The 13,890-nt window shown below is 35.1% G+C and overlaps 1 long non-coding RNA gene across 3 annotated transcripts; it reads right to left on the bottom strand.

The window, feature by feature from the left end:
- Positions 1-576: 576 nt before the first annotated feature.
- LOC130935850 (uncharacterized) lies at positions 577-4,609 on the bottom strand. 3 transcript variants are annotated; one of them, XR_009067973.1, is made up of 4 exons: positions 3,461-4,609; positions 3,205-3,387; positions 2,720-3,110; positions 577-1,749 (listed from the first exon to the last, which is right to left on the bottom strand). It is a non-coding gene; the product is annotated as an uncharacterized LOC130935850 (long non-coding RNA). The 3 variants fall into 3 exon arrangements; XR_009067972.1 differs by having other exon boundaries at positions 577-3,110; XR_009067974.1 differs by having other exon boundaries at positions 577-3,110; positions 3,465-4,609.
- Positions 4,610-13,890: the final 9,281 nt, after the last annotated feature.

The following is a 13,890-nucleotide window of genomic DNA, read 5'->3' as shown; positions in this document are numbered from 1 at the left end:
ACTCACCGGCAAGTGCACCGGGTCACATCAAGTAATAAAACTCACGGGAGTGAGGTCGATCCCACAGGGATTGAAGGATTGAGCAATTTTAGTTCAGTGATTGATTTAGTCAAGCGAATCAAGTATTAGTTGAGTGATTTTGTATCCAACAGTAAGTAAATAGCCGGAAATGTAAAGGGAGAGGGATGAATTGCAGAAATTAAAGAAAATTGAAAGTAAAGGTACTGAATCTTAAAGAACGAGAAATTAAATGACTGAAACTTAAAGTGCAAGAAATGTAAATTGCGATAACTTAAAGTGCAAGAAATATAAATTGCTAGAATGGAAAAGGGATTTGAGGACTGGGAATTCAGAATTTAAGCAAGGGAAATTAAATTATAGCAATTAACAAAGCAAGAGAAGAATTGAAATTATCTAGATCTCAAACAGAAATGGAAATTTGATTGCAGCAGTGGTTCAACAGAAGAACCAAAAGGAAAATTGGATCTCAGGATTCCAGAGACTAGATAGCAAAGTCTAGATCTCAATTGCCTTCCCAGATCCAAGTTCACAAAGCAATTAAAGAGAAATTGAAGATTGAAGCAGTAAAAGAAATTGAAATCAACTCAATTATGCAGTAGGAAAATCAAAGAGATCTTAAATGGAGATTGAGACAGAAGTTCCTCAATTCTTCACACCCAAGACTCAAACAAGAAAAGTAAAAAGTGCTCGAGCAAGAACAAGGAAGAAGAGAAATCAATTCGCCTTCCCAATTCTCTAAGATCTCAGTTCAAAGCTCTCAAAGAAAATGAAGTCTCAGAATGTAAAAATTCAAAAATCAAAAGAAAAAGTCCTAATTACATCAAACTATCTCCTATTTATACACTTTCTATTCTTGGATTTTGGAATTTGGATGGGCTTTTAATTTGGTGAAGAAATGAATTAAATTGGATTTTTAATCCAATTTTCAGCCTATGAAGAATTTGGCTCCAGGAGGCTGCTCTGCTCTTGTGGAGAGCAGAGCAGGGAAATCTAGCATGAGGCCTCGTGCGTGCGTGCTGAATGTGTAGCATCAGGATGCTACCCTGCCCTCGCGGAGAGCAGGGAAATGTGCGTGCATGCTTGCTGCTGGCCGTGCCAATTTGTGCGCGCGCCCAAGCTCCCAGCCGTGCCAAAAATGCTGCCCGTGCCATGCTAAGGAATGCTGCTCTGCTCTCCTTGTGGGCAGCGCAGCAAGGCAACCAAGGGTGAGGTCCCAAGTTCGAAACTTGGTGGAGGCACACGCTGCCCCTTTTCCTTGGTTTTCTTGGCACCAAAGTAATGCCTAGTTCCTTGCTTCCCCAAGGTGCTTTGTTCGATTCTTGGAGATTGAAAACAAGCCAATTTTGTCTTGTTTTCCTTGTATTTGAGCGCTACTTCCTTCCTTCTTGTTCTTGGGTTCGAAACCCATGGGTAGCACTAGGAGAGCAATTTCCTTTGAATTTTTCTTGCATGGAGCCCGATATTGCTCTTGAGGAGGGCAGGGCAGAGTTTTTCTTCCTTTAGTCCTTGGCATAGAATTGTGCTCCGCTCTTATGGAGGGCAGGGCAGTGATGTTTTAGAGGCTTGGTTCATTATGTTGCTCTCTTGGAGGGCAGTGTGCTCTTGTGGAGAGTAATGTTGCTTCCTCCTTCAATGTTGCGCCACACTTCTCCTTCTTTCACCACACCATTTTCTTCTCTTGGCCATACTTCTTAAGCCACTTTTTTCTTCTTTTCTTCTTTTCTTTACCTACAAAAAATCAAAGCAACCAATCAAAGTATCTCCAAACTCATAAGGTTTATAATTCATTAAAAATCAATTAATTTTAGCTCAAACCTCATGATTTAGCATCAATTAAATTGTGGTTGTTTGATTTAAAGAAGTCATGCATTTTTATTCCAAATTACTTACTTAGGATGCAAGAAAGTGCATAAAGACTAGTGAAACAAGTGAAATTAGCTTGAAAAATGGGTATATGATGACTTGTCATCAATTACTTGTTAAGTTGTGAAATATTTATTTGATTTAGAATAGGATTGTAGTCTAAACTCTATTTAGGTCTTGCTTGAATTGTCAATTTTTGTGATCATTCAGTATCATTGCTACTCATGGATAAAACTTCACAAACATTGATGTTAACTATTTTTTTAATTCTCTCTTTCTGCATGTAACTTGACAGTATGATGGAACTATATTGTGCTTCGAATCACAATTTATGAATTGAACTTTTTAAGCTGCTGATTAAGGGTATGTTTTCTAAGATAATTAAGGCAAATGTGCATGAAAAAGGATCACTCATGATCTTCATTTCTTGAATACTCATTTGCTAGAAAATATAGTTGTATTTTATATATATATATATATATATATATATATATATATATATATATATAAACATCTCGGTTTATGTCATATAAATTAGACAAAGTTAGTTCTTATCTCAAAAAATGATAAAATTTTGGTACTCGTAAATAAGAAGTTTTCAAATAAATTTTAGTAGATAGTTGCTTTGTTTCCATATTATCTAGAAGATATTAACATATCAGAGTACTAGTCATCTTAGTATATTCTAATAAATTGCATGCACTTCAATTATTAGAGGATTGTCATCATCAGTGAATTATATTCTAGTTTTATTAGAGAGTTCCACTAAACTTATCAAGATTCTTGAAAATTTATCAATAAACAAATAGAGTGAGAGATAAAGAAACTGGTGTACTTGAGTTTATTGTGATTAGTATCTGGATGAGAAAGGAGAGCTTCAAAGTGCAATGGTATCTGAACTCTGAAGTTGATGCATTCTGTTTTGCTACACTATGTGACATGTTGTACCTGTAACAAAATCATTCTATTTATGAACATTATATTTCATAAATTATGGGCTAGTTTCATAAATTTTTATTGAAATTTCATAAATTTTTTTTTATGAACATTCCCCCTCTTCAAAAACATGACTCCAATCACATAGAAGCTGCAGATTGCATAATCTTCAAAGTTTAATTGGGGAGATGATTGAAAGTGCCAGCACTCAATCATAGCTTTTATCAACTTTGAGACATAACTTTATTACGCCTTCAATTGAATAAGTCCTTGAAATGAAGCCTTGTTGTCTGATTTTATTCAACCAATTGCCAAAAGTTACATTATTGAGCAAACTTGATCTTATAATATAAGTAAGAAGACTCAAAAAGAACACATGCTCACCAATAGATTTTGTTGTGAATAGTAATAGTGGAGATTGTGTTAGTTCCTTCTCTAATCAAAGCAATAGGTACCTAAACTGTGGTTGTAGTGAAAATAGTAAAAGTAAAAATATTCCAAACTTTAAATCAGGCCTTAAGTAATTGATCCACCTAAGACTGCAACTCTTACCACACCTCTGCAAACCTGTCACCAGTAACAACATTAACAACAACACAGAACAAACCTTAACAACATATATCATATTATGAGTACTAACCTACTTGCTTAGGAACAGAGCTCCAACATCCATGACCGTATTTAGTGATATGCCTGAGAAGCTTTTCATCCTCTTTAGAAGAGACCATAGACCCTTCCGAAGCTTCTCCTTGTAATAGTAAGAGTGTCTTCCCATTATTATTCTTCCAGTATGTGTGAATGAATGAATGAAGTGAAGGGAAAGAAAATGAAAGTGGCAGCTAAGAAAAGGAGTGAAATAAATAATATAAGAGGGCCATGAACTATGGAGTATAGACCCATCAAAATAAGTCTAAGTCAATGAGGCTCCTTATACTAATTAATTATTTAATATCATAGTAAATAATGTTAATGTAGTGCCTGGAATTGGAATGGGTGAAATTAAATTAGGGAAAGTTCATTTTGGCTACTTGTCACTGATTTGTGTGAGAATGGAGTTAATAAACAGTAGTACATTCATGTCTCGTGTAATGATGGTGGACCATCAATTTTCATTCATATTATAAAATCAAATAATCCATACTATATGCTTGTAACTGAAACATCCAATATTCATTCATTCGTCCTCAACACTAGTATCTTTCAAATGAGTTATTAATTACTCAAAACTATAAAATGTAACAATTCAAAATATATGTTATTAGCCAGAGTAGTAGACACAAGAATTTTTTGCCATTCTTGATGTCTGTGAAAAGAGGAATTCGAATACTCCACTTTGGTTAGTGCTTAGTGCTGGAACTCGTGCCTTGAGAGAAATAATAAAAGATAAAAACTAGACAAAAACTAGAATTTTACCATATTGGAATTATTGAGTTCAACCGTTGAAGAATCACCATGAATCAGGTTACTTCTATCAAACCTATTAATCAAGAGAATCTAATGCGCTAATAGACCAGAGAATCATATTAATTGTAATGGATTCTGCCAGATATCAAGTTAAGCAGCAAATATTGAAGCGCATTGACATGCATTTTGATTCCTAGCAATACATGATCATTACAAGAGAATCAAAACAGATTTCACATAATAAAATCACAAAATTAATATAAAATTTTCAAAAAAATTCCTAATTAGATCAGAATATCAATTAAATCACACAAACCCTGTAAATGAGAATTTTTCAGTTAAGCGATTGAAATTAAATGAGAAAAGGATCAAAAGGTTATGAGATACAAACTAAAACCAGAGATCAAAGTATGTGGTAGAGGCAGCAACGAAGACGGAGATTGGGGCAAGAACCAGCGTCAGAGAATGCAGAGTGAGGAGGAGGCGACATCGAAGAACATCAATTGAGTAGTTCAGTGTAGCACGTGGTGTGAAGAGGAGGAGAAGGTGGCGGTGGTGAAAAATTGAAGAGCCGGCACTTCTACGCGAGGAGATTGGGTGAAGCGACGAAGAAGAGGTGTCGTGGTGATGGCAGTTGGACGCAGAATGAGAGAAATGCATAACAAAAAAACTCAAAAAGTCTAGAACGAAAAGTGATACTCTTAATAATAAGAGTAGACAAGTATAATTTTATATATTATTGGTAATTGTTTAGCGGGCATTTCCTCTTATTGTCATAACAAAGGAAGTATTTAAGGGTAATTATTCATTTTCCATTAAAAAGTTCTTTAATAATAGAAGTTATGGCTATATTATTATTGCCGTTAAAAAATTGTCGGTAAAAATCGAATTTGTTGTAGTGTACCATTGTTTATTAATTTGCTTATACTTGTTATCTTTATGCTTAATCTGTCTAATTTAGAGATATTTTGTAGCTACAGAGGCTATCAAAGTGAAAGAGGCTGAGACATATATATCTAAAATCAAGGTTACTTCCCTTTTCCTAGTATTGAATGAAATGCAAAATTAGGTGAGTGTAGTCTTTAATAATTTTCTTTATTAATTTGCTTTTAAACTTAAATCTTAGATAAAAAGGCCTAATGTCAGCTTGCAATATCCACAAGAATATAAATAGGAGGAGGCTCTCAGAGATGGCGAGTTTATCATCGCCTAAATCTGTATTTGTCGACTCATTTCCAAAATTGAAGGTCTGATATAGGCAGCATCAAACATGCATTGCTGCCACATTGTATAGTATTATTATATAGGATATAACATTTTTGGTTTTTTGTATTTTATTAGTATTAAATTCTAAATGGTTTGATGCATATTTTGATATGAGTATGCTTAATGTAGTGTGAGATGTATGAATATTCAAAGATCATTCCGATAATTTTGGTTCATTATAAATATATTTTGTTTAAGGATAGTTTTTATTATTTAAAGAATATTGTATAGTATTTGATACGGATTTTAATAAACAAATTTCACTGGCAAGTGCACCGGGTTATAATCAAGTACTAACTCACTATGAGTGAGGTCGACCCCACAAGGATTGATAGATCAAACAACTTTAATCAATTAGCTACTCTAGTTAAACAATCAATTTGATGAGGTTTGTTCAACTTTTAGATAACTTGACAGTAAAGTAAATGATTGAAATTAAAGAGCGGAAAAGTAATTACTGGGAATTTAAAGTGCGATAATGTAAATACAGAAAAGTAAATGGCAAGAAAAATGAATTGCTGGAATATAAAGAGCAGAAGCTTAAATTGCAAGAAAATTAAAGCTCGAAAGTAATAAACCAAGAATTACCAACATTGAATTAAAGAGTAAGTAAAGCAAACTGGAATTAAAGAACTAGAAGTAATTGAATCAACACTTGTAAAAGAAGGAAAGCTGGAACAAGTAAAGAAGTGTTATGAATTTAAAGTATTAGGGATTGGAGATGTCAAATCTTCCTAAATCAATGAACTTCTCTTTCCTCTTATTCACGCAATTTTAGATCTCTGGCAGACCAATAGTAACTGAATTCCAATTCCTTGGTAATTCAATTTCTCTAAACATGATTACATGCCAATTCCTTGATCTAATGCTCATGAAAAAATGTGAAGCATGAATTCTAATCCCAAGCCACACAACTCCTAAGATCCCAATTCAGAGTGATTAAATTTGACTTATCAGATTCTGAATCAAAATCAAAATCATTGTGAGAGAAGAGTTTTAAACTCAATTACTATGTTCCCTTTTCCAAGGCTTACATAGAATTCTAATAGGTCAAATTCCTCTTCCAATAGAATTGGATCTGTGAAGACCAAAAACTCTTTCTTAGATAAGCAAAGATAGATCAAGAAGGGAAGAGAATGAACATCAATTTATTTCAATTCAACAGAGCTCCTCTCCCTAATGAGTAGGAGATTTAGTGACTCATGATTCAAGTTACAGAATTCTCTCAGATTTGAAATCAAAACTAGATGCAAAGAAGAAGTAAAAGCTAAAAGTAAAAGTCTCCGTCCGAGTCCCCTTTACAAGTTCCAATCCCCCCTATTTATACTACTTATGCTTCCATTTCCTTTTGAAGTTTAATTCCAAGTTGGATCTTGTTGGGCTTTTGGGTTTGACTTGGCTTGAATCCAAAGCACTCATTAGCGTTAATTAAAATCTGGCGCCCTTTTAGTAGTGGTGTTACCAACGCCAATAACTCAAGTCAAAATCCCCTTCGCAGGAGTTGCTATTGGGTGTTACTGGCACTGGTTACGCGTACGCTTAGCCCACATGTATGCGTAAAATTCCTTGTTACGCATACCCACGCCCACACGTATGCACAAACATGGATTCACGCATACGCGTAGACAATGCATTCGCACGAACGTCAAAACTTGCATCCCCAACTATCGCAGGTGTTTTTTACAACGGGCGCTAGTAGTTCTTGGCGTTAACAATGCCCAGCAATACACTTTTAGGGCAGTTTTCCAACTGAAGCGTATGCACAATCCACACGTATGCGTGACCTTTGTCGTAGGCATTATCTTGAGGGGGCGCCTCTTGTGTTGGGTGTTAATAATGCCATGCTTCCTTGCATTCTTCAATTATGTTTAGTAGGAGCTTCATATATGGCATTACCAATGCCACACTTAGTTCATTTGTTTCATGCATGCTTTATCAACTTCCATTGCCACATTTCTTCACAGGCTTGCATTACTCATATAACTTCATAGATTCAAGATGAGCGGATAATTTATACGCTTTTCGGCATTGTTTTTAGGTAGTTTTTAGTAAGTTCAAGCTACTTTTAGGGATGTTTTCATTGGTTTTTATGTTAAATTCACATTTCTGGACTTTACTATGAGTTTGTGTGTTTTTCTGTAATTTCAAGTAATTTCTGGCTGAAATTGAGGGACTTGAACAAAACTCTGAAAAAGGCTGACAAAAGGACTGCTGATGCTGTTGGAATCTGACCTCCCTGCACTCGAAATGGATTTTCTGGAGCTACAGAACTTCAAATGGTGCGCTCTCAACGGCGTTGGAAAGTAGACATCCAGAGCTTTCCAGCAATATATAATAGTCTATACTTTATTCGGAAATTAACGACGTAAATTGGCGTTGAACGCCAAGTACATGCTGCTGTCTGGAGTTAAAGGCCAGAAACACGTCATGATCCGGAGTTGAACGCCCAAAACATGTTATAACTTGGAGTTCAACTCCAAGAGAAGCCTCAGCTCGTGGATAGATCAAGCTCAGCCCAAGCATACACCAAGTGGGCCCCGAAAGTGGATTTATGCATCAATTACTTACTCATGTAAACCCTAGTAGCTAGTCTAGTATAAATAGGATAATTTACTATTGTATTAGACATCTTTTGACAGTTTAATCTCTGGACTGTTTAGTCTTTGATCATTCGGTCTTTTGATCATTCAGGGGGGCTGGCCATTCGGCCATGCCTGAACCTTTCACTTATGTATTTTCAACGGTGGAGTTTCTGCACACCATAGATTAAGGGTGTGGAGCTCTGCTGTACCTCAAGTTTCAATACAATCACTATTACTTTCTATTCAATTCTCTTTTATTCTTATTCCAAGATATACGTTGCATAACACTTTGATGAATGTGATGATCCGTGACACTCATCATCATTCTCACCTATGAACGCGCGTGACTGACAACCACTTCCGTTCTACTTTAGGCCGGGCGCATATCTCTTAGATTCCCCAACAGAATCTTCATGGTATAAGCTAGATAGATGGCGGCATTCTTGGGGATCCGGAAAGTCTAACCTTGTCTGTGGTATTCCGAGTAGGATCCCGGGAATCCGGAAAGTCTAACCTTGTCTGTGGTATTCCGAGTAGGATTCCGGTATTGAATGACTGTGACGGGCTTCAAACTCGCGATTGCTGGGCGTGATGACAAACGCAAAAGGATCAATGGATCCTATTCCAACATGATCGAGAACCAACAGCTGATTAGCCGTACTGTGACAGAGCATTTGGACCATTTTCACTGAGAGGATGGGATGTAGCCATTGTCAAGGGTGATGCCTCAAGACGATTAGCCGTGCAGTGTGGTGGACGAAATTGTGATCACATTAATGTAGTATTTTTTTGTTGTTGTATGGAATCATTATTATGGCACTTATGTGTGGACACAACTCCGTTCAACTAACCAGCAAGTGTACTGGGTCGTCCAAGTAATACCTTACGTGAGTAAGGGTCGATCCCACAGAGATTGTTGGTATGAAGCAAGCTATGGTCACCTTGTAAATCTCAGTTAGGCAGATTAAATTGGTTTATGATGAGTTTGAAAATTAATAATAAATAGAAAATAAAAGGGATAGAAATACTTATGTAAATCAATAGTGGAAATTTCAGATAGGCGTATGGAGATGCTGTGCTCCTCTTGAATCTCTACTTTCTTATTACATTCATCCAATCCTTCTTACTCCTTTCCATGGCAAGCTGTATGTAGGGCATCACCGTTGTCAATGGATACATCCCATCCTCTCAGTGAAAATGGTCCTATGCTCTGTCACAGCACGGCTAATCATCTGTCGGTTCTCAATCAGGTTGGAATAGAATCCCTTGATTCTTTTGCGTTTGTCATCACGCCCAGCCTTCAGGAGTTTGAAGCTCGTCACAGTCATTCAATCCCAGAATCCTACTCGGAATACCATAGACAAGGTTTAGACTTTCCGGATCCTCATGAATGTCGCCATCTATCTAGCTTATACCACGAAGATTCTGTTGGGGAATCTAAGAGATATGCGCCCGGCCTAGAGTAGAACGAAAGTGGTTGTCAATCACGCGCGTTCATAGGTGAGAATGATGATGAGTGTCACGGATCATCACATTCATCAAAGTGTTGTGCAACGTACATCTTGGAATAAGAATAAAAGAGAAATGAATAGAAAATAATAGTGATTGTATTGAAACTTGAGGTACATCAGAGCTCCACACCCTTTATCTATGGTATGTAGAAACTCCACCGTTGAAAATACATAAGTGAAAGGTTCAGGCATGGCCGAATGGCCAGCCCCCATGGTCTAAGGACTAGGCGTCCAGAGATGTCTAATACACTAGTAAAAAGTCCTATTTATAAATAAACTAGCTACTAGGGTTTACATGAGTAAGTAATTGATGCATAAATCCACTTCCAGGGCCCACTTGGTGTATGTTTTGGCTAAGCTTGGTCTATCCACGAGCTGAGGCTTTTATTGGATTTGAACTCCAAGTTATAACGTGTTTTGGGCGTTCAACTCCGGATCATGACGTGTTTCTGGCGTTTAACTCCAGACAGCAGCATGTACTTGGCGTTCAACGCCAAGTTACGTCGTCAATTTCCGAATAAAGTATGGACTATTATATATTGCTGGAAAGCTCTGGATGTCTACTTTCCAACGCTGTTGAGATCGCGCCAATTGGAGTTCTGTAGCTCCAGAAAATCCATTTCGAATGTAGGGAGGTCAGATTCCAACATCATCAGCAGTCCTTTTGTCAGCCTTTTTCAGAGTTTTGCTCAAGTCCCTCAATTTCAGCCAGAAATTACCTGAAATCACAGAAAAATACACAAACTCATAGTAAAGTCCAGAAATGTGAATTTAACATAAAACTAATGAAAACATCCCTAAAAGTAGCTTAAACTTACTAAAAACTACCTAAAAACAATGTCAAAAAGCGTATAAATTATCCGCTCATCACAACACCAAACTTAAATTGTTGCTTGTCCCCAAGCAACTGAAAATCAATTAGGATAAAAAGAAGAGAATATACTGTGAATTCCAAAATATCAATGAATATTAATTCTAATTAGATGAGCGGGACTTGTAGCTTTTTGCTTCTGAACAGTTTTGGCATCTCACTTTTTCCTTTGAAGTTTTGAATGATTGGCTTCTCTAGGAACTTAGAATTTTGGATAGTGTTATTGGCTTTCCTAGTTAAACATGTTGATTCTTGAACACAGCTACTTATGAGTCTTGGCCGTGGCCCTAAGCATTTTGTTTTCCAGTATTACCACCGGATACATAAATGCCACAGACACATGACTGGGTGAACCTTTTCAGATTGTGACTCAGCTTTGCTAGAGTCCCCAGTTAGAGGTGTCCAGAGCTCTTAAGCACACACTTTTTGCTTTGGATCACGACTTTAACCACTCAGTCTCAAGCTTTTCACTTGGACCTTCATGCCACAAGCACATGGTTAGGGACAGCTTGATTTAGCCGCTTAGGCCTGGATTTTATTTCCTTGGGCCCTCCTATCCATTGATGCTCAAAGCCTTGGATCCTTTTTTACCCTTGCCTTTTGGTTTTAAGGGCTATTGGCTTTTTCTGCTTGCTTTTTCTTTTTCTTTCTATTTTTTTTGCCATTATTATTATTTTTTTTTTTGCAAGCTTTTGTTTTTCACTGCTTTTTCTTGCTTCAAGAATCAATTTTATGATTTTTTAGATCATCAATAACATTTCTCTTATTCATCATTCTTTCAAGAGCCAACAATTTTAACATTAATAAACAACAAGATCAAAAATATGCACTGTTCAAGCATTCATTCAGAAAACAAAAAGTATTGTCACCACATCAATATAATTAAATTAAATTCAAGGATAAATTCGAAATTTATGTACTTCTTGTTCTTTTGAATTAAAAACATTTTTTTAAGAGAGGTGAAGGATTTATAGATTTTATTTATAGCTTTAAGACATAGTTACTACATACTAATGATCATGAAGTAGAGACACAAAATATAGATAGACATGAAGCATAAAAACCGAAAAAGCAGAGAAAATAAGAACAAGGAATGAGTCCACCTGAGTGAGGGTGGCGCCTTCTTGAAGGTACAATGGTGCTTTTTGAGCTTCTTTATGTCTCTTCCTTGCTTCTGTTACATGATCCATAGTGATTTTGGTGTTCCTATCCTTAGTTGCTTCCAATAATTATGTGTAGGAACATGTATCCCCTAAGGTATCTCAGGGATTTCTTGAAGAGGGAATTTCTCATGCTCTCTTGATGTGCAGTCAAATGCTCTTCTACTGAGCTATGGACCCTTGAGATGAATATCTCTATCTCCCATTACTCAGAGGTGGAAGCTTTTGTCTTTTCTTAGTTTCCTCTTCAGAGTCCTTTCAGATTCAGGATCAGCTTCAACAAGAATGCCTTTTTCCTTGTTCCTGCTCATATGAAAGAGACAAAAAGTAGAAAAGAAAAGGAATCCCCTATATTTGGGCAAAGAGGATCCTTATTATTAGTAGAGAAAGAAGGGGGTAGAAGAAGAATGGTAAAGGATAGAAGTAGTGATTTGAGATGAAGAAAGATGAAGAGAAGTGTTAGTAAATAAATAAATAAATAGAATAAGAGGAGAGATAGAGAATTTCGAAAATAATTTTGAAAAAGAAGTTAATAATTTCGAAAATAAAGATAAGATAGAATTAAAATTAAAACAATTAATTAATTAAAAAGAATTTTTGAAAAAAGAATGATATATTTTCGAAAATTAGAGAGGGAAAAGTAGTTAGGTGGTTTTGAAAAAGATAAGAAACAAACAAAAAGTCAAATAGTTAGTTGTAAAAGATATTAAAATCAAATTTGAAAAGATAAGAAGATAAGAAGTTAGATAAGATATTTTGAAGTCAAAATTTGAAAAAGATAAAATTTTGAAAAAGATATGATAAAAAGATAAGATAGATAAGATATGGTTGAAAAAGATTTAATTTTAAAATTAAAATTAATTACCTAAGTAACAAGAAATTAAAAGATAAGATTCTAGAATTTAAAGATTGAACCTTTCTTAACAAGAAAGTAACAAACTTCAAATTTTTTGAATCAATCACATTACTTGTTAGCTAATTTTCGAAAATATGATGTAAAAGATAAGAAAAATATTTTGAAAAATATTTTTTAAAAAAAAATTCGAAAATTATATAAAAAAATGAAAAAGATGTGATTTTTGAAAAAGATTTTGAAAAGATAAGATTTTTAAAATTGAAAATTTGACTTGACTTGTAAGAAACAACTAATTTTTAAAATTTTTGACTAAATCAACTCAAATTTTCGAAAATTAGGAGAAAAAAAAGGAAAAGATATTTTTTTGATTTTTGAATTTTTTATGATGAGAGAGAAAAACACAAAAATGGCCCAAAACATGAAAATTTTGGATCAAAACACAAGATGCATGCAAGAACACTATGAATGTCAAGATGAACACCAAGAACACTTTGATGATCATGATGAACATCAAGAACATGATTTTGAAAAAATTTTTATGCAAAGAAAACATGCAAGACACCAAACTTAAAAATCTCTAATGCATGGACTCTAACAAACGAAAAATGCACATGAAAAACAACAAACAACACAAAACAAGAAAACATCAAGATCAAACAAGAAGACTTACTAAGAACAACTTGAAGATCATGAAGAACACTATGAATGCATGGAATTTTCGAAAAAAATGCAAGAAAAATTTTTAAAGCATGCAATTGACACCAAACTTAAAAATTGACTCAAGACTCAAACAAGAAACACAAAATATTTTTGGTTTTTTATGATTTTATGATTTTTTAGTATTTTTATTATTTTTTTCGAAAATATTCTTAAAAAAAACGAAAATAAAAGAAAAATTTTGAAAAATTTTTGAAAACTTTTTGAAAAGAAAATTACCTAATCTGAGCAACAAGATGAACCGTCAGTTGTCCATACTCGAACAATCCCCGGCAACGGCGCCAAAAACTTGGTGGACGAAATTGTGATCCATGCTCTTTGTACTTGTATGAAATTTAATAATTGGCTCTATTTGAATTCACAACTCCGTTCAACTAACCAGCAAGTGTACTGGGTCGTCCAAGTAATACCTTACGTGAGTAAGGGTCGATCCCACAAAGATTGTTGGTATGAAGCAAGCTATGGTCACCTTGTAAATCTCAGTTAGGCAGATTAAATTGGTTTATGATGAGTTTGAAAATTAATAATAAATAGAAAATAAAAGGGATAGAAATACTTATGTAAATCAATAGTGGAAATTTCAGATAGGCGTATGGAGATGCTGTGCTCCTCTTGAATCTCTACTTTCTTATTACATTCATCCAATCCTTCTTACTCCTTTCCATGGCAAGCTGTATGTAGGGCATCACCGTTGTCAATGGCT

The sequence above is a fragment of the Arachis stenosperma genome, chromosome 6 (assembly GCF_014773155.1).
Source record: "Arachis stenosperma cultivar V10309 chromosome 6, arast.V10309.gnm1.PFL2, whole genome shotgun sequence".
Taxonomy (NCBI): Eukaryota; Viridiplantae; Streptophyta; class Magnoliopsida; order Fabales; family Fabaceae; genus Arachis; species Arachis stenosperma.
Note: the sequence above shows the minus strand (reverse complement) of the source record. Positions and strands in the feature narration are given on the sequence as shown.